At 43.8% G+C, this 19468-nt stretch overlaps 1 protein-coding gene and 1 non-coding gene across 7 annotated transcripts in view; one reads left to right on the top strand and one right to left on the bottom strand.

The window, feature by feature from the left end:
• Positions 1 to 2046: 2046 nt before the first annotated feature.
• Positions 2047 to 12389, bottom strand: LOC109022628. The gene is made up of 2 exons (XR_004497238.1): positions 12000 to 12389; positions 2047 to 11628 (listed from the first exon to the last, which is right to left on the bottom strand). It is a non-coding gene; the product is annotated as an uncharacterized LOC109022628 (transcript).
• A 99-nt stretch (positions 12390 to 12488) lies between these two features.
• The window catches only part of PASD1 (PAS domain containing repressor 1), a 51504-nt gene continuing 44524 nt past the window's right edge, over positions 12489 to 19468 (top strand). For 2 of the 6 annotated variants that reach the window (XM_015626194.3, XM_015626190.3), the window contains exon 1: positions 12490 to 12893. The gene's annotated coding sequence lies outside the window, so the exon portion shown is untranslated. Of the gene's footprint in view, positions 12894 to 19468 lie in introns of all 6 variants that reach the window. The other 4 variants (XM_015626195.3, XM_015626193.3, XM_015626192.3 and 1 more) reach the window with 3 other exon arrangements.

Here is a 19468-nt window from a genome sequence, read left to right as displayed (position 1 = left end):
AGCAGCCCAAAAAAAAGTAAACAGACCATCTCTCATTCTTCTCAAAATTAATTCATGGGCAGAAGCCAGTACACTAAGGTCTCTGGGTCTGGAAATCTGAACAATAAAAAGCAAGCTATTGTCATAGAAAGCAGAAGTTCTCCCAGCTCCCTCTCTTCCCCAACTTGTCAGCACAACCTTAGACTTATCTGGGCTGGGTCACAGCCAGCTTGCCCTCATTCAAGCCCTGATCCTGGCAAGACAGTAGGTAAACTGGCAACTGCTCCACCCAGCTCCAGCAGCCGAGACCTGAAATAGAAACGTGAAGCTGAATGTTGGCCATGCACAGGGAGATCTCCAGGCCTTCATGGAGGAAGGAGGAGCTGTTCCTCAGAGCACATTTCACTGGTCCCTAGCCCCTGTGTGTTTTGTGTTTGTGCTTTGTGATAGCAAAGCCCCTGATGTTCATGTGGACATTGGGTTTTGCCTGTGACTAGCAGGAAATTACAAAATCCATTGGTTCAGTACCTCAAACTGTAAGTCGTTATTTTAGAGGAAACCTGTTGAAAAGTTGAGGCTTGCCCATATTCACCAGCAGCTGTAACTCTAACCTGTACTGAGTATACATTAAAAAAAAAAACAAAAAAACAAACCCAAAGCTGTAGTCTTACAGTAACTAATCGGTGATGAAAGCTACTTTTCAAAGAGGACTGATCTGACTTCTATGAAATGAAGAAATGCTCTCCTAGCTCTTAGGGGCTGTGATGAAACCCTGAGACATGTGATGAGAAGTGCAGGAGCTGCATGAGACCATGTGCTGCGTCTTCCCACCAGGAGGGCAGGAGCCACAGGCCTGGATGAATCAGGACAGCTTTTGCTCCAGTCCAGGCAGGAGTAGTGAGTCCCAGGCATACACAGGCAGAAAGTAAAAAAAAGGTCATGTTTTTAATCTCTCTCCTTCTTTGGTCCCATCACTGAGGCCCCTGAGCTCTCAGCACCATCACCAGATGCACTGAGCAGCTACTGCAGTGCCCATGCAGCACCCCATCTGAGAGAACCCAGAAACACAGGGTGGTGAGAAACAGAGACTGTGCTTGCTGAGGGTTTATGAAGGGCACATGCAAAAGCAACAGCCTGTTCCTTTCTCACCTTATAAATGAAAGTGTAATCTGGCCCCTAGAATGAAATAATGATTTTTAGTGAAAAAAATCATTGGGGCTTCTTATCACTTTAAGTATTTCAACCTGTCTGCAGCTTTTTTTGTACTAGTTCTCATAGCTCAACCATTCTTAAGAGGCTTCTTCAATCTGATAAGACTTTGTTCACAAGAAGCTACATGTTTATTTACTGAGAAGAACACAGCTAGAAAGGTTTCTGAGCAGATACAAATACATGAACAGTTAGGCAGAGACTCTGAGAACTTCTTGTGTAACACCATGACTGATGGACAAGTAAAATTTAGACAGCCTCTTGCTTAGGGAGTTGGGATGAAGAGCGCTTCTGAGGCATGGAAACCACACAGGCTGCTCCTACCAGGGTTTATGGGTGCCTAAAAGTACTTCTCCTGTCATCTTTCCTCTTTAGTGCAAAGCTGGTCTGTCCAGGAAATACGAGTTGAAGAAAATACATGGAGTTGGTGGGCAGCCATTATGTAAAAGTGCTCAGCGTGGAGATGGAAAAAACCCAACCCTTCCATGTGACCAAAAGCCTGAAGTCACTGTTAATTCTTTCCAAAATTTACCACCCACATAAGCAGGAAAGGTTAAAGATATCAGTCAGGCAAAACTTTCTTGGCCATCAAGGCCACCATAATCAACCATCAATCATATCCAGGAGATACATATGGTCCTGTTACTCATTCAGGGCTGCACATGAGCAGTGTTTCCTAAGATGCCATTAAGGGATATGTTGGCTCCTTGTAGTACGTATTGGAGCCCCATCTTAAGATGTTACAGTGTGTGCTGCAACAAGATCCCAGAGAGTGACCTGCATCTCTGAGCCCAGAGATACAGCCCTGAGCACACCATAGAAAATGCTGAAAATTTAAAACAAAGGAATAGGTTTTCATTTGGTACTCCAACAACTAGTTTATTGAACACAGCCACAAAAAGGTTCAGGGATGAGAACAAGAACTGGTCTGAGGACTCAGGGTTCAATAGGTGGAAAAAGGAGTGGCTCTGAGGTTCGAGGTCAAATAGGGACAAGGGAAAGTGGTGCAGGGGAGTGGCCAGAGACCAGGAGAACCAATGGGATAACAGGGGTGGAACAATGCGGCAAAACAGAGCCAATAGGGGTTAAGGGAAGGAAGAACATTCTAGGAAGGGTACATAAATGGCAAACGGAGGCTGAACAAGGGTGACACCAATATCCACAAACCACTAGAACACCAGCCCAGAAGGCACCAGTATGTGGCTGCAAAAGACTATGGGAATGAAGTTTTCCCTATCCTAATCTAGAAGGGTGTCTGCCCTCTACTGTGCCACCCCCTCCAGAGTCGAGGCACCCCAGCAACAGGCCCCTGGGCCTCTATATTAAGAAACAATTTAAAGTAAATTAAAAAAAAAATAAAAATTGGAAAGTAAATTATTGTCTCCATTTGCAAATGGAAATTAATTTAATTATGAAACATAACTTCTATTCAGCACTGCCAAAAGGGCAAACAACTGAGAACTTAACTAAAAGGAGAAAATTGTCAGTCTTTCAGCACATAACCATTTTTATCTGAACAGCAATAATTATGAAAATGGGCAGAAGACTGTTTCACTGATGATAAGTTTACAACATGTCAAGCAATATTTGAAGATTCATATTTAATTACTGTGACTACACAAATTTAACAGTGGAAAAAAGTTGTCAATATGTTTTTTAAAGTAGGGAAATAGACCCAAAGTCAAAAGCAACATCATTAACATTGGTAACTCAAATAGAGAGAGTTTCCCTCTAGGCTAAATCTTGTGATAAAGGAGAGATGACCCTTATTATGCAACTTTGAATGTGTCTGGCAAGGTTAAGAAGTAAATAGCAAGATTAATCATCATCTGGGTTGGTAATGGTTTTCTCAGTCACATATTTACTCCAGGCACATTTTTGGTGTTCCACATTAGGGATAATTCTTGAACAAAATTTGTTGTTTTCCTTATTTTTTCCTCTAGACATTACTTCAAGGCAAATAATTTTAGAAAACATCATGCTTCACTAGTGGACCATGCAGGGCAGGCCTTCAATGAGTTCTTAGGATGAAGTAAGTGCAACCTGGCCACCCAAACTAGTGGTGTTTGCTTGCCAGTGTCACCGGCTGTGCCTGTTGGGGAGCAGCATGAGGTTTGGCATGAGGAAGCCCATCTGCCAAAGGGCAGTGCAAGTTTCCAGGATGCTTGGAGCTGTAGGTTGACCAAGATGAACACAGTGAAGACAGTGTGTGCTTTATTTTAGTGTGCACAGCTCTGATCAGCAGCACCATGCACAGCTCCTCTATGTGAATGGGGAAAGATGTTTTCAGAAGCATCTTCTGGAAAAAAATGCTACAGGGAATACAATACTTTCTCTGCAGTGGTCTGGCTGGCATAGAGCTCCTTCCTCCATGCCCAAACTGCCTAGAGTGTCCAGCAGTCATGCAGCTAACGCGGTGCACCCCAAACCAGGTCAAGAAGATCACTGTGGCATGTTGTTCCTGTCTGATGGGAAGTACAGATGCACTGGGCTCACTGAAGTTTTCCCAACAGATGTTCTGCCCTGATGGTGCAGATTTTGGCTGGAGAATTCTTTCCACCTTCTTGCAATGAGAACCATGCTCCTATTTCAGACCCAAGTGATGAGGGTGCAAACACCAGTCCTGATCCTGCTGTTCTCTGGGAACTCATGAATTTTTTTTGCCTGAATTCCTCATCTGTAAAATAAACTGAGAAATTTTTTGTAAAGATTACCTTTGCAAAGTGCTTTCAGATGTATTACTGAAAGGGGTATGTAAGAACCAAGTAATAAATAATATTATAATTATATAATATTACAAGGAAATATGCCACAGTACAGATTAACCACTGTGCCTGAAAAATACACATTGAATTGCTGTCAAAGATGCAGAATTTTGTAGGATGTATGAATGGGAGTGGTTGCTTTGGAAGATGCTCTTTGTGAAGAGGATTATGTGCCATGTCCTGCTGCAGTTGTCATGGCAAGTATTCATATTTCCCATGGCAACAGAACCATCAACTTTTTATGCAGTGTAGCATATGTATGTAGCATAAAAAGCTATATTTAGTGACCAGGGCACAAGTTAATTATCTCACCAACGTCCTTAACTTTGGCTCTTGTATGGAGATTAAACATTCCACTGAAAAGCGTTTCCTTTGGCTTGTGACAGGTTTCCATTTCATAGTTTCATTATGATTCACCCACCAGTTGCTGTGCTAGTGACACTATCTGTGCTGGGTATGTGGTACTGCATGGTGTCTGAATTCACTGAAGGAGATGATGATAGGGCAGCAAACCCACAGTGAGTTCTGCTTTTGTAGTGCAAGTGCTGTCTAATGCAGGTCACCCAAACGGAGTGTTGCCACTGAAATGACTGAAACTCTAGAATGCACTTTAAAAAAAAATAAAATAAAAAAAAATGGAGTCTCTTCCTCATGTTTTTCCTCAGCTGAAATGACTTATTCTGAAAACTAGCACAGCAACTGGTGGGTGAATGTATTAAATAGACAAGGGAAGGATGAAAACTCAGGGAAACTAGATGTCACTATAACAGCAGTGATGGTCCAAAGAAGGACAGCCTTCTGCTTTATTAAAATGAAGTTTGTTGTAAACTAGCATTTTCCTAAAAGTGGTTTCCAGTGCTCTGAGAACCCTCAGGCTCTATTCTGCAGAACTATATTGTTTGCATACTGTACTGAAACTAAAAAAAACAGATCCACACCACAGACCTCACCAAGCTCATCTGGCTGCCTGCAAATGTGCTGGGAAGGTGCTGCTTGGCTTGCCAAAGATGGGTGTTCTTCTGGAATTAGCAAGAGTGGGTTTCTTAATGAGGAGAGAACCAGAAACTGTTTCTAAAACAGTCAGGGCAGTGAAGGCTTGGGATCAGGATGAGAAGTGTGGCAGCACATAACTGCCCTCATGATCACCACAGTATATGGGACAGTAAAGAGCTGAGTCCAAAAATGCAGTCCTTTTTTCATGGGTCTTACTTCTGCAAAATACTTCCTGAGTTTCATGAAAACATGCTCACTAGATAGCTCTACTCTTCAATCCCAGTCTCTCTTTTACAAACCCTGAGCAAAACAGATCTCGATATTCCTATTTAGATGAGGAAATTCCAATTGTCTCGTATACTCATTTTCTATAGACATACAAAAATGCCATCACTTAGAGCTGCATAATGAACCTGATTTCTCCAAGTTAGTCAGAGATTAATTTCCTCTTATTGGAGATGGCTTTTTGCAACACTGTTTATAAACAAAATCTGTCACATAATACTAGTTTCCAGTACTATAATCAATTCACTGATGGTGTTCAGCACCTCCCCTGTGCCCAGAAAAACCATGGGCTTTTCTGTGAGTAGAGAGTGCAGTACATCCCACACAATTCTGAATATTTTTTGCACATTCCAGTATCATTTTGTCATAAAACAGTAATAAAATCTCATAGACTTGCAATTTAACTTGCTTTTGTTTAGGTATGAGCAGAGTGGCACAGCCTCAGCAACACGTGAGGCTTTCAGTCCATCCTGCACTCAGGGCAAAGTGTCTGTTGAGTATCAGTCCACCTGTTTTATGCATTCAGGAAATTATTTAAAAAGCTTCAGTGATTTAAAGAAAGGCAGAAGGAAAACAGTGGAAATTACCCAAGAACCCTGTTGACTTTGGTGCACCTGGGTTGAAGGACACACAATTTCTTTTCTGTGTATCCTAAAAGACATTAAGGGAGGTATTTGGAGAGCTCTGTCCTGGGGCTTGTGCTTCAGGTTTCCGTCCTTGCCAGTGTCTGGGCTGTGTTGTCAGTGGTCTCTCAAGACCATCAGGCTGCTTAGTTCTAAAGAACCACTGGTATAGCTTATGCCTAAAAAGCCACTGCTTGACATTTATAATCTGATTGTCAAGCTATGCCTGGCCTTTAGTGGTTGTTTGAGGTGAGTGAGTATGCATGGTTTTAGGTGCATATACAAATATATTTGTATTGTTTTTTAGGTGTTTGCCAATCATGGTGTGGTAGAAGTGTCAACCCCACTGTCTTCTCCCCGCATATTCCCTGTCTGCTTTCTGCTACATCCTTATCCATCTTAAATAGTCTTGATTTTAATGTCTTCTTGTACAGAACTGGGAAAGGGCCACAAAGGTCACTTAGTCATGAAAAGGAAGATTTTGCTTCCCTTACAAAGTGAAATCAGCAGCAGCTTATCTCAGCACCCCACTGTAGAGGTCCTGCAGAGGTAAGGTTTTCCCACCAGCAAGGCTGCACAGGGGGAAAGTGGGGCCTCTGGAACTGCCTGCAAGTCACAGCCACCGTAATGCCACTTTCTGACCCAGTGACCCAGTTTTGGGAGGAGATTAGGATATAGCTGGGAGCCCTTGGTCATAGTTCAGTCCAGCAGAACAGAGGAGGAGAATGACAGTAGATGTGAGAGAGATGGGGAGGTATGGATGGAGGCAGCTCCTGTACCAGCACAGCCTTCCCAGCAAGCGTGTCCTTTGTCACCCACATGTATATCCTGGGTGTCTGGTCAGACCCTGGGTTGTTGTAGGAAGTCCAGGTGACAAGGGGAGCTTTCCATCTGGTATGTTTGGCCAGAAGGTCATTGGGTTTTGCCTTGGAGTCAGCAGTTGCTACTCTAATCCAGGATGTTGAAAACTGTAAGATGATGATGTTACCTTTGCATGTGCCCTAAATAAAGGCCCAAGAGGGAAAGTGGAAACCTTCATTGCAAGGAATAGTTGAACTGCACAATTTCCAGCTGTGTATCAAGTGGGATCAAGTAACAGATCAAGTAATCAAGTAATGGACAAGTACCAGAATAAAGCTCAGCATGAGTATTAATAGGAAACATCCATGTTTATCAATGTGGATTTAATGTGCTAAGTAGTAACCACTATTATTTATTAGGAAGGATGCACTTGCAGATGATGGACAGTAATTCTGCACTGACTTGTCTGTTCTTCCTCTGTGCTTCATCCAAGGGCAATGCTGCAGCTGCTGCTGTTTCCTGGTGCTGCCTCTGCTCATTTGTCCCCTCTCTGCTGAATTCATGGGGATTTGTGCCTTTAACATAATTATTATTACTAAGTTTCTATTTTATGTCTCAGTTCAAGAGGCTCCTTGGTAGCTGATTATACTAAGTCTCTATGACTAAGTCAGAGGTGACTTAACCCATATGCAGCAGTCTGAATTTTCCTTCAGCACAGTCTCCAGAAGATACCAACCAAACATCAAAGAAAATTAATTCATAGGTACATTATCCTGTGGGATCAAGCTAAAATGTGGTCAAAGAGCTTTAGCTTGTATGCTCTCATGTAAGGATATGGGCAGGAGAAGGGAGCCATGCTCTCGTTTGTGCAAGTTTCCCCCCTCCCTTCTTTGAGTTAGGCAGAGTAACAGGTCACAAGAATACTTATCAGAGAATATTTTACTGTAGTTAAGACAGAACACTTTTTTCCTTTACTAAAATAATATTTTTTTTGGAAGTACAATCAGCCACATGAAAAGTATTCTTTGATCTTTTTCAGGACCAAAAATATGACTTGGGAACTTCTTAGCTTTTCAAATAAATACATTCATTTATCTGGCCAAGGTATTACTCCAGAACAAGGCAATACAGAGCGTTAAATACATACCAAATTTGGGTACCACTGTTGCCTCTATAAGAACCATCTTAAACCATTTTCTACAAAATAAGGTCCTGGGTGATGAAAATGAAAATACTCCTGTTGGTTCTCAAAAGCTTAGGTGGACTTTTGTCCTAAATGGTGATTAACTCACTCATGTATGTTTATAATCCTTTTAAGCAGTTGCATAAATATTCCAAGTGGTCCTTGAAGATGCTGGGTAGGACAGTGAGTAGCTCATTTCAGCCCACAGGAATGTAAGATCTCGTGCTAGGGGGGAAATCCTGTTCACACTGGAGTAAATGTGTTTTTTGTTCTGCCTTTAATGGCATTTCTGTTCCTTTTTCTAAACTTAACTGAGAATGGGATTTTACCCATCTCCTCACATGATTCTAGCTCAAACCTAAATTCTAGCTTTGAGTCTTTTTAAATGGGGAAAACTAAGGTGAAACTAAATAAATCCAGAGAATAAATCCAACCTCAGTTGGAGAAGGACTCTGGTAATTTTCCTGAAGCAGACATGCTCTAAGCAAACAGTCTGTGCAGTGTCAGCAGTGCTCCAGGTGCTGGGCAAGCAGCTGTGTCACCTGCCTGCACTGCTCTTACAGGTGGGCAGTGTTGTCCCTGGCCAAAGGGCCCTTCCTTCTCCCACAGCAAACGCAGGGGATGTTTGGGATGAGAAGGTCATAATACCACAGAAGGAAAAATGCATTATATTTCCAGGAACTTTCAGTGAAACTTCAGACTTCACAAAGATAAGGCTAGGTAAGGAATTTCAGGGACAGAGTTCACACAGGTAAATTCTCAGGCAGTCTATTTTTATGTTTCAAGTAAGTGGGCCTAAAATATTCCGTAAACTTTCACTGTATTCTTTACATTAAATCAAATAATTAGTTATTCATCTCCCACTTCTGATTTTGTTAAATAACAAATGCCCTAATTCAGAGGCAAGAATTTAACCCATAGAAAATTCTATCCTGGGAGAAGATCAAAGTCAGTCCCGTGGTGTTAAGCACACACCTACAGCACATGATCCTGAAAAAAAAAATTAGGTGCATGTTTCAGTCAGCCTGTCCCTTCTTACTGCTTCCCATGCATTAACCTAAGCCTCTGTTGGAGCATTTGTGGTGCCAGGATCAAGGACCTGTGGAGATACGCTGGGAGAGCAGGGCTATGAAAACGTTGCAAGCAAACCGGTGAGAACCCCAGCAGGCTGTGATGGCAATGCCTCCTCATTCCTCTGCATCAACCAACACTACAGGAAGAGATTGAAAGTCTCTTGGGCTACATAAATACACACAATAAGGGCATACAGAAAAAGGTGAAATGGCCCTGCTTATCAGGTACAATTAAAATGAATAGAGGATGACTAATAAAGAGGCAGTTTAAAATCTTTACATGACACAGTGTCAAGGCAACAGTGTTGTGCAATAGCGCTGACACAATTAACACTGTGTCCCTGCCTTGGGCAGAGCCGGGAACGGGGCTCCCGCTGGCCTCGCCCACACCCTCCCATGGCGAGGGCTGGGTGGGCTTCGCCGCTCCAGCTCTCCGCTCTTTGATGCATCCCAGAGCCACTACAGAACCCGCGCAGAAACAGCCACTTCAGACCAAGGCAAGAATGCTTTTTCCTCTTTGTCATCTCTGTTCCTCTCTTTCCTTTTCGTTTGCATGATCCCAAGCCTCACGGTTACTACTGTGTGAAAAGGGAAAAACATCACGTTGAATTTCTGGGCACACTTTAAAGGGAAACTAGGCTTCAGGAGGTGCCTGATTCTGAACCGGGGCTGGTTAGTGACTTAGCACTAAGCAATGCAAGCATTTCCTGTGCTGGAATTTTTGCAGTGTGTAATTTAAAAGCTAGCTTTGAAAACCCTTTGCTGAGGATGATAGACGGTGAATGGGAGTGTGATCTTCCAAAATACAGCCCAAGGTATCCTTCTAGTTCTATATTTAATTATGTTGCTCCTTAGTGGTGCCTGTCAGGCTACAGGATCTCCCAGTCCACTGGGCGAGTGCAGCAGGGGCAGGCTGGATTTTAGATACATATCTATAATGTGTATGTCTAATGTGTATATACGTGTGTACATATTTATATATATATACACAGATACTATATATATATACACTTCTATCCACACACAAGAGCATATATAAAAACATACACAAGACTATATATAAGAACAACAAAGATAATTTTTTTCTTTGATGTTCATGTTTTCTGGCCAAAACCAGCTCTCTCTTGGTTTTATTGCTGCTGTCATGTCTTTGCAATGCAGCACTGTCAAAAAATAATAATATAAACAAATTTGAGGCTATGCGAAACATCCAAACAAGCACAGCCAAAGCTGCCCAATGCCACAACTTGCTGAACAATGTGTGAATTCTGAAGTGGCAGAAATGTCTGTTCCCCTATTCTTTCTTAACTTTTATAAAGATCTTGGCAGAAAGTGTGTTCAACTCCTTCACCATTGCTGTAGGAGGATTGGCCCCTGTATTTCCCCAGTCTGCTAGCTCTACCTGCCAGGGGCTGCAGGAATGTTGACTGGAACACTTCAAATAAAACATGATTTCTGGTCAGCAAATAGTTTTTTAATGAGGCAAAGTGGTATTTCTGAACAGTTTGCTTTATTAGAAGGCAGTGTTGATGCTGTTTCCTGTGCCTGTCAAGCTGTGGGAAGGGGTGGTGGCCATGGAAGGGTCCCAGCATTGCCAGCACCCCTGGCCAGCTCCTAGCACAACTCAGGGCAATGGCTGTGGCACTTGTACCTTGAGGAGAAACCTACCTTCAGGGCCACATCCTGCCTACCCTGTGCTTCCACCCATCCATCTGTGGGTGCTTAATCTTAAAGTGCATCAGTCACACAGTTCGATGTTCTCATGATTCCTCATCTACTTCCTCAAATGTGTATCTGCATGCCAATGTAGGGAGGCAGTGACATCCCAGTGGTGATGATCACTGCTGTGACAGGGCTGCTCTTCAGGCTGCAGAGACACACCTTAACCCAAGTAAAAGTGGAGAGAAACGCTGCATTTGATATCTGTTCATATCTCGCCTGAAAGTGAGCAAGAAGGATTTTTACCACATGAATGAGGGGAGGGTTGCTGTGTTTTGCAAGATGAGGCCACATGCCTCAAAAACCCATTCTTAAGGGAGAAAAAGATATTTGCCACTTGTGGTAGGCATCACAACCAAGCTATTTTCCTTGCCTCCAATAGGAAAGTAAATATTAAATATTAACTGCATGCAAATGTGCCCTTTTACTTGTCCTCATCAATAACAGTTGATGTTCCTCAGGATTATTGCTGTAACAACGTCACTTCCCTTTCTTCACTGGCATCAGGTTCACATTAAAAACCTCATAGCAAAGTCTTTTGTCCACTGTCCCATTTGTGGTTCTGCTTTTGTCCCCCATGCTGTGCTTTGGGGCACTGGCATATGTGGAGATGTGGCCGTGCAGGCTGCCTGTATGCTTGCCCCTTTCCTCCAGCAGAACAAGGGCTGGGAGAGGAACAGAAATTTTGGTTGAACAAAGAAAGCCAGTGGTAAGGATGCCAGCTGTGGCAAAGACCTACTAGGCAGCAGTGTGCTCCCAGACAGAGCAGATCTTCCAGCATTGCATAGGTTAAGGAGCAGCTTTCCAAGAGGAGCTGGAGAGGGGAAAAAAGCACCCCAAAAATTAACTTGTTTGTAAGGGAGTGAACTCAGTTTTGGAAGCTGCTTGGAGCAGCCTGGGTCCAGAGTCAGGGACCCAGCAATGTTCTCCCGAGGCGTCCCAGTTGTGCCGTCAACCAGTGGCTTCCCACTGCAGCGCTGGTCCCCATCTGGTAGTGCCTTGAGAAGAGAGAAGAGATTTCAGAACAGTCTTAATGCCTCAGCTTTGGTACCTACTGTTTCCAGATACAAGAGGAACATAAACCAGACTCTGGTGATGGGCAGGACCACATGGCACGACTGAGCAGCGGCCCCCGCCCTACTGTCCGGCAGCACCGTGGCAACGCCGGTGGGACCCGCCGCTCCTACCGCTGCCGGCTGCGGCTCCGCGCCCGCAGCAACGCACGGCTGTAGTCGCGGGCAGGGGAAAGGAGCTGCCCGCTGTCTTTGGAGAGGAGGGTAAATAGTTACAGTGGAGAAAGGGAATTTAAAAAATAAACAAAAAAAAAACTATGAGGAAGGAAGCGGCAAATGTTAAATGGGTGACTCACGGTACAGGATGACTAATCCCGTCAGGGCACAGCTCATGCTGCTGAGGGAACCGGTGCCGCGAGCCTGGCGGGAAGCGTAGAACGGCTGCGGGGTCCGTCGGGGCAGCCGGGGCCCGGCATTGCTCCGCTGCCATCGGCGAGAGCCGCGCACGGAGGGAGGACGGGCCGGTCCCGGTAGGACTCCTCGGCCGGGCCCACCTCGCGGCCGGTACCCGCGGATCGGCGGCAGTGACCTACTTTTCGCCGGCTCCTTCCGGCATACGACACCGCCGCTGCCCGCGCCACCTGCCTGGCCCTGTCCGGGCCCCGCGCCCGCGGAGGTGGACTGCTCCCCGCGCGTACCTCCCGTAAGCTCCGCTCCGCGCTCTGCCCCACGGGCGACGGCGGCTAGTGCCGGCGGCTGCGCGGCGGGAAAGCAGCGCGCCTGTGCAGTGCCGGGGGGCCGGGCCCAGCCTGCCGCGTTACACAACCGGTCGCCGCCACAGCCGAGTTTCACAGGTCCCGCCGCGGCTGCCCGCAGCCTGTGCCCCCCCGTGCGCTCACCCCCACGTAGCGCATTTCCCGCACTGCCCCCTGCCCTGCCCGCGCTCATGCCATGTCACCGCCGGCCAGCGGGACCCCGCGGCGAGCGGTAACCCCTGTCGCTGGGGGAGCACCGCGCCGGGACTGGGCATGGCACTGAGAGCGGCTCCAGAACGCTCATCTTCCTAGACGGTACGTACGGCCCCGAGGGACGCGAACCCTACTGGGGTGAGGCGTGCAGGAGGGAGGGTCCTCGCAGCCCTCAAGGAGCGGCGGCAGCCCTGGAAAAGTGCCGGCTTACCGCTGCAGGGCCGGTACGCGGCACCCGCCGCTCCGCCCTACCTCCATCGGACCCTGCCGGTACGGTCGCAGGTAAGTTATGAAAAGGAAAACAGCCGCAAGTCCTCTGATTTTTTCCTTAAAAAATCCGTATCGGTCAAGACAGGGCAGGGGACGCACCGCAGGGTGTCCGGGGCCGACACTGTAGAGGGGACGCCGGGATCGGGATGCAGGAGCGCGGTGCATCCGGCTGGGCACCGACATCCCCGTCCCTCAGTACCTACGGACCTCGGCGCTCCGAGGAGCCGCTCGGGAGTAGCCACGGGCTACTGAGCGCAGCTGAGAGTTGTGGTGATTTGAGATTGAGGGAAACAGATTTTCAGGAGACTGAAACGGGTCTGATCGCAGGCTTCTCGTTCTGTCATTCAAGTTCGTCATTCAAGGAATGTGTTTGACTGAAAACAGTGTGGAGAAAAATCTCCGAAATGAGTCTTACACCTAAAAACAACATCTAAAATACAGGTTGAAAAGTCATTCTTCCCACCAGGATTGTTGCATCATTTGATTTTACAGAATGTTTACAGTATAAGTGGGGAATTAAGAATGTTCCAGACATGAATTTGTGAATGATAACTCCACGCCTTGGTCCTTAGCGGCGGAAGTTGTGAAGTGATTGCTCGCATTGGGTAGCTCGCATTGGAAGCACAGGTCGGAGCTGAGCCCCGTGTGATTCATCAGTGAGTTGTCACACGCAGTTTGGACAGCTGTAGTCCTCTGTGAACTGTCGCAGTCCCCGAAGGCAGGAGGCTCCTGAGCCATCGCGGAGCAGGTCCCTGGTCGGTGGATTTTGGGGAAGTCCAGTACATCAGTCCCTTTTTGGGGAACAGAACTGGCACCCAAGTGCCAACTACCCCTGATCTCTGAATGAAGTTGTCTCCTAGAGCAGTGGAGTGGCCCCGGAAATAATGTCCCTGAAATCAAAGGTGTTAAAATGCCCTATGCTTTACCTGCCTGGGGAGGGTAGGGTTATTTATTAGCAGAAGTTTACTTTGTTGTGTGCAGTGAAAGTTGTGGTGCTGATTTCACTAGAGGGATGAGATATTCTGGTATATACATGAGAAAATCTTAGGAGTCACTTCCTTCATTTTTGAACAGAGTGCCAGTACTCCCCTGTCCTTATTTTTCTGGATCACTCCTGGCTAATCCCTAGCTCTGGAAATGTGAATTTGGCTTAAAGAGACAGCTGGATCTTCATGGGTTTGATATGTAGTCCTTATAGTCCTCACAGATTTAACGGATGTTGTTTGAAGCAGCAGACACTTTAAAGAGTATGCAATGTGAAGCCCTGGTACTGAATGTCTGACAATATGGTGTTTTGGTTGGGAATTTGTGTAATTTTTATAAACTTCCTAGGCTGCAGTCCCTCACCATAGTTATACAGACAGAAAGATGCATTTGCATTTTGGGTTTTTTAGAAACTGTATTTTAAAATAAAAGAGATCATTCTCCTGTAATGTGCTAATCAGAGTAAGTCAGTATGTCAGCGCTGCACCAGGGAGGACCAGAACAACAGCACTTGGAGCTCTGCAGCTGACAGAGCCCTGACAAATGCAGCAGGCACTAATGAGGACAGGAAGCTCCAGAGAAAGCCAGAAGTTGAAATTTGTGTGGAAGGGAGGCATTCGTATCTCTTGGGCTAAACATGTGTAAACAATATTTAGAATTTTTCTGGAAGAGGTAGTAGGAAGAATGAAAATGGATTTAGGAGTGGTTGCTTGCTGCTCACTTATCCTGATCATTCCAAGCTGTGGATTACAGTTACTTGATTAGAGGAAAAAGTAAAATTGGTTTGAAATGCTTTTATAAACTGCAAACTTAAGTAAGATATGTGATGGTTCCTGGGTTTTAGCCACTGAGACTATATATTATATTATATTATATTATATTATATTATATTATATTATATTATATTATATTATATTATATTATATTATATTATATTATATTATAATCTTTCTGGTTTAAGACATACATCAACTACACAAAAATAGCTCAAAGATTAAAATTAGCAAATGAGTAGTTCATAATTAAAGTCTCATGATAGAGGAAGTGGCATTATATTGTGGAGATACTGATATCAAATCCAACTTCTGCTCATTAGTAGTATCAAAATATTGGTAGGATGTCTTTATAGTTTGGAGCCAGGGCTTGTCTATGCACAGAAGTTGATTTGTTTTATCCTAAATTACTCAGCCTCCCAAGATTTACATGTAACAGTTAAAGGTTTTAATGCCAACTCAGATCACTCTTTCAAGACTGAAAAAATAAGGTGTGTGCCTATATCAGAACAAGTGTATTAGGGCTTGTACTGGAACAGTTACAGATCCTAGTGAAATAATATGGCTTTAAGCAGAACAATAAAACTTCAAAATACCAAAATAATATGAGAAATTCAGGGAAATGTGATATGATCATTGTTCAAATCATCATACAAGATACAAAATACAAAAGCTCCACATTGCTTTTGCAGTGGTTTACTGATGTTTTGCTTAATTCTGGGCATTCCCATTAAGAAATGTTAAATTACAGCAGTAGGAGGGCTAGAGATATGGTTACACAAACAGACCATCTGTTGTACAAAGTGATGTTAAAGAGCGTCAGTTATTTAGCTCAGGCCAGGTGAACCAATGAAGGAACAGGCTATATTGGGGTATTTTACACACACTTGATACTATATAGCAAGAGGGCAGAAAAGAATAAGCTAAAAGATAGCATCTGCACTAGGTCAAATTTTATAAATTGGCCATGAATGAATTTGGATGGGGAATTAGAAGAAAGTTTGTAGCTGCCCAAGGACTGAAGTTGCATAAGAGTCTTTCAATTAGGGTAGTTTTGAGATAGATCTTGATAATCTTATGAAAGAGATTATACAATTAAATTAGAGAGTTCCTGGAGATAGGAAATTACATTTGCAGAATTAGTTCTTTGGTCTGCAGAGTAGTCATATTTTTAACGTATGCTTGAAAAGAGAATAGATCTTGTTTGCTTGCAAACAAATACTGTTATTATTTAAATTTTAGTTTTTAATTAACTTTAGTTATTTATTAAATTAAAGTTATTTAAACCCCATGTATCAAGTCTTCTGCTGTTTTCTTGGGAGATGAGGCAAGAAATAATTTTCTCTGTTGCTGCAGGTTTGAATCTTTTTTCTCCCACATCTGAATTCCTCTCAAGCACTAGACATTGAAAATGTACAGTGCAGACTCCTTGTAGCATTTGACAGGCACAATTGCCTGCAGATTTTTCTGGCATGCTCCCTGATTCAACCTGTTCATCAGATTTTGGGCCAAAGTCTTTCAGACTGTGTTTTCAGTAACCATATTATAATTCATTGTATATTTTCTGGGATCTGATGCTGGCATAAATGCGTGGCTCCATGGACTTGCAGTACTAGCAGTGATCTTCACCTGCCCTTTGCTGTGTCACAGAACAGTTTAATCTTACATGAATCTTATGTGTATCATAAGTTTATTGTATGATGTGAAGATATGTTCTCAGGCATAACATATATAGCAACATATATGCAACATATATAACATATATAACATATATAACATATATAACATATATAGCAACAGAAGTTGCTTCTTGGCAGGTTGACGAGATGCTGTTGTTTTCCAGCATTGTTTTCCAAGACTGGAGGGCGGGGTTGGTGTTCCCTTTTAACCTGATATTCCTAAAAATAAGTTGGACACCTGGACTTAGTATCAGCTCTGCTCTGGTGCTGATCAGAGCAAAATTCTCTAAATCATGCAGGATAAAATCTAGAAGAAAGAAGTGACTGCTGACCATTAATGATGAATTAGTAACTTTTAAAGCACAGTGTGGTTAAAGTTGAATATATGATGTCCATTTATTACAAGAAAGAGAGAAGGAAGTTGATAAAAAAAGACAGAAATGAAGCAGGCAAGGAAGAAGGAAAGCAGCTCAATTTAGCCTGTAGCAGAGGTTGCCTACCTGCCAACCTGCCGGTAGAGGGAAATTGAAATATTGAAAAATGTCAGCACTGATGAGTATAACACTGAGATGGTAGAAGAAGAAGTGTGTTAACCGAACGCCATGAAACTGTTGAAATACATTGAATCATCTGGCTGACTTGTATTCTTAGGCAGACACAATTGTACAATTGCTTAATTTGTTGACATTCCTTTAGCGGATAACACTATGGTGTATCCAAGAAGCTCGCTAAACATTGCCACTGAGAACACTGCAAAACATACCTTTCTTTGGGAGAGAGAGAGGGAGGCAGAGCAAGACCTTGGAACTCTGACTTTGGAGGACTGGTGCTCACACACAAATACACACACCTGTGCAGTTGGAATTAGGCTCCTGTTGCAGGTGGTGGAAGGTGAGCATCAAATGGTTTGCAGGCCATGCACATGTTCCATGCATGATCAAAGAAGTGACCCTGGCTAACAACTGCCTTCAACACATTTTCTACCTGATCTTTGCAGAGCTGACAGACTGGGACAACTATACCACCCTCGTGCTGGATGCCTGTCACCTGGTGTCCCAAGCAGGCAGGGACAGCAAAGGATTTGGTCTTCCCTGCACCACTCTCCCATTGCATGGAGAGCTCTGCCACCCTGCAAATCACCTTCTATCAGCTTCTGGGACCTCAGTTCTTCCTGTCTGCTCTGCAGAGGCCTGTTGAGTCAAATAGAAGTGTGTTTTCAGAGTTTTACACCGAGTTTCCTGGGTTTTGGCTGGCTGCTGGGTGGCACCTGCACTTGTACCTGCACTGTTCTCTGTGCCTGGCTCTGGGCAGAAGCTTCACTCCTCTATCCAATGACAGCATCACAGCTCAGCAGAGACCTGCACTGGCCCTCTGTCTCCCCATGATTATGGAATATTCTGAGTTGGAAGGATCATCAAGGTGTTACCCCTTATCTATAAGTAAATGTGAGGTGCTTCATTTAGTGTTAGTTATAGACAGATTGATTAACTGATTGACTAATAGATAAATGCAGATATATTTGTAGGTGTGTTTATTCTTGTTTACAAACTGCCCAAGCCTAGGCAAGCTTTTCAAGTATGTAGCAATGTCAGGAATCATAACTATAAAAATGCTAATCTCCTCTCTTGCTTCATCTGTTCAGCCCACAAACACAGGCATACACACATGCTTTAAAGACATTAATAAGGTTTGTTGGTTCTCTTCTGGGCTCAGCCTACTTTGATCTTGGTTTAATGCACAGCACAGTGCAGTGCATTGCTTCTGGACAGTAAAGTTTTCACCATAGCATACTAAGTAAACCATTTTTTGAATAATTAATGAGCAATAGATGAGCTGATAAGAGCTCCCATTGGCAGTAGGTATTTTGCATAGACGTGGCAGCATTATAGGAAGATTTTCAAGCCAATGCAGAGTCTTTATCTGAAGGGAGTGAGATAAACCCCTGGCCCTGATGAAGACAGAGGTTGAACTTCCACCAGTTTCTTTGTGGGAACCTCTCCCGAAGTATCAGCTGAAGAGAAAAATGGATTTCCCTGGGGATCAGTCCTTGGGTTTAGGCTGTGCAAAGCTCCACTGCTCAAACTTCAAATAGGTAGTTATGTATAGAGGAGGATGCTGTGTGTTTGGTCCACTGTTGGCTTGTCACAGCAAAGGGAACAATTAGGGAGGCTCTAATAGCTGGGGAGGGTTACACCCCTTGCTGAAGAGGTTTGACCATAAACCTGTTCTGAGTGCAATGTACACTGGCTCAACTTACAGTAACTTGAAAACATTTACTCTGATAAAACTGTTTCAAATCTGATTTTATTAAGTGATGTATTAAGTATGTGTGTTAAATGAGTCACATGAGACAAAAAGGTAGGACTTGGGTTGACTCTGCTACTGATGTGTATATTAAAGATGAGTATTAATAGTTTGCCTTTTCTCTTGAATAATTCTAATGGCTTCCTTTTGGAGCAGGCTTTCCATGGAAAGGGCACAGCAGGAAATATTACTAAAACAAACTCTGCTAATCTTAACACCTACATTTTCTGTTTAATTTTGCTTATGCAGAGGGCTGAGCCTTCTCATTAGTCGAGACAATGTGTCAACATAGGAAAAGTGAATTACTGTATTTTCTTTCCGTCATAAACTGGGTTTAACCTCCCACACAGCAGCAGTGATGTGTAGTTGCACAGGGAGTTTACACTTGCCCTTGAGTGCCAGTCCTGACAAATTGGGATAGACAATTCTTATTGCTAAGTCTGCTGCAGCATGGACTTCTGAGAAAGCACTTGCTTATCTGAGCCATCTTGGCATCTCATGGGACTTGGCCTTTCAACAGCAAGCTGCTGGTATCTATGTCTCACTGGGACTGGAGCTGAAGTCCATTATTAGGGGAAGTTTGTACAACTTAGGAACCCTTGCTGGAAATTATTTTACATGGGAAAATTGGTTTTCGACTTTCTGGAAATAATTCAGAATATGGAAAGAGAGGCTCCCAGAAGAAGGCTGTTAAAAGGAAAGTGTATATGATTCTGCAATAGTCCTGGTGTATTGTCTGGAAAGGGCAAAGATCCATTGCCTAAAATGGGAGAAGAATAACTCCAAAAAAATTGACTAAAATTGCAACTAAGCCATTTGTAAACCTGAAATGAGGCTGAGTCAGAAC

This window comes from Parus major, chromosome 4A (genome assembly GCF_001522545.3).
Source record: "Parus major isolate Abel chromosome 4A, Parus_major1.1, whole genome shotgun sequence".
NCBI classification, from domain to species: domain Eukaryota; kingdom Metazoa; phylum Chordata; class Aves; order Passeriformes; family Paridae; genus Parus; species Parus major.
Note: the sequence above shows the minus strand (reverse complement) of the source record. Positions and strands in the feature narration are given on the sequence as shown.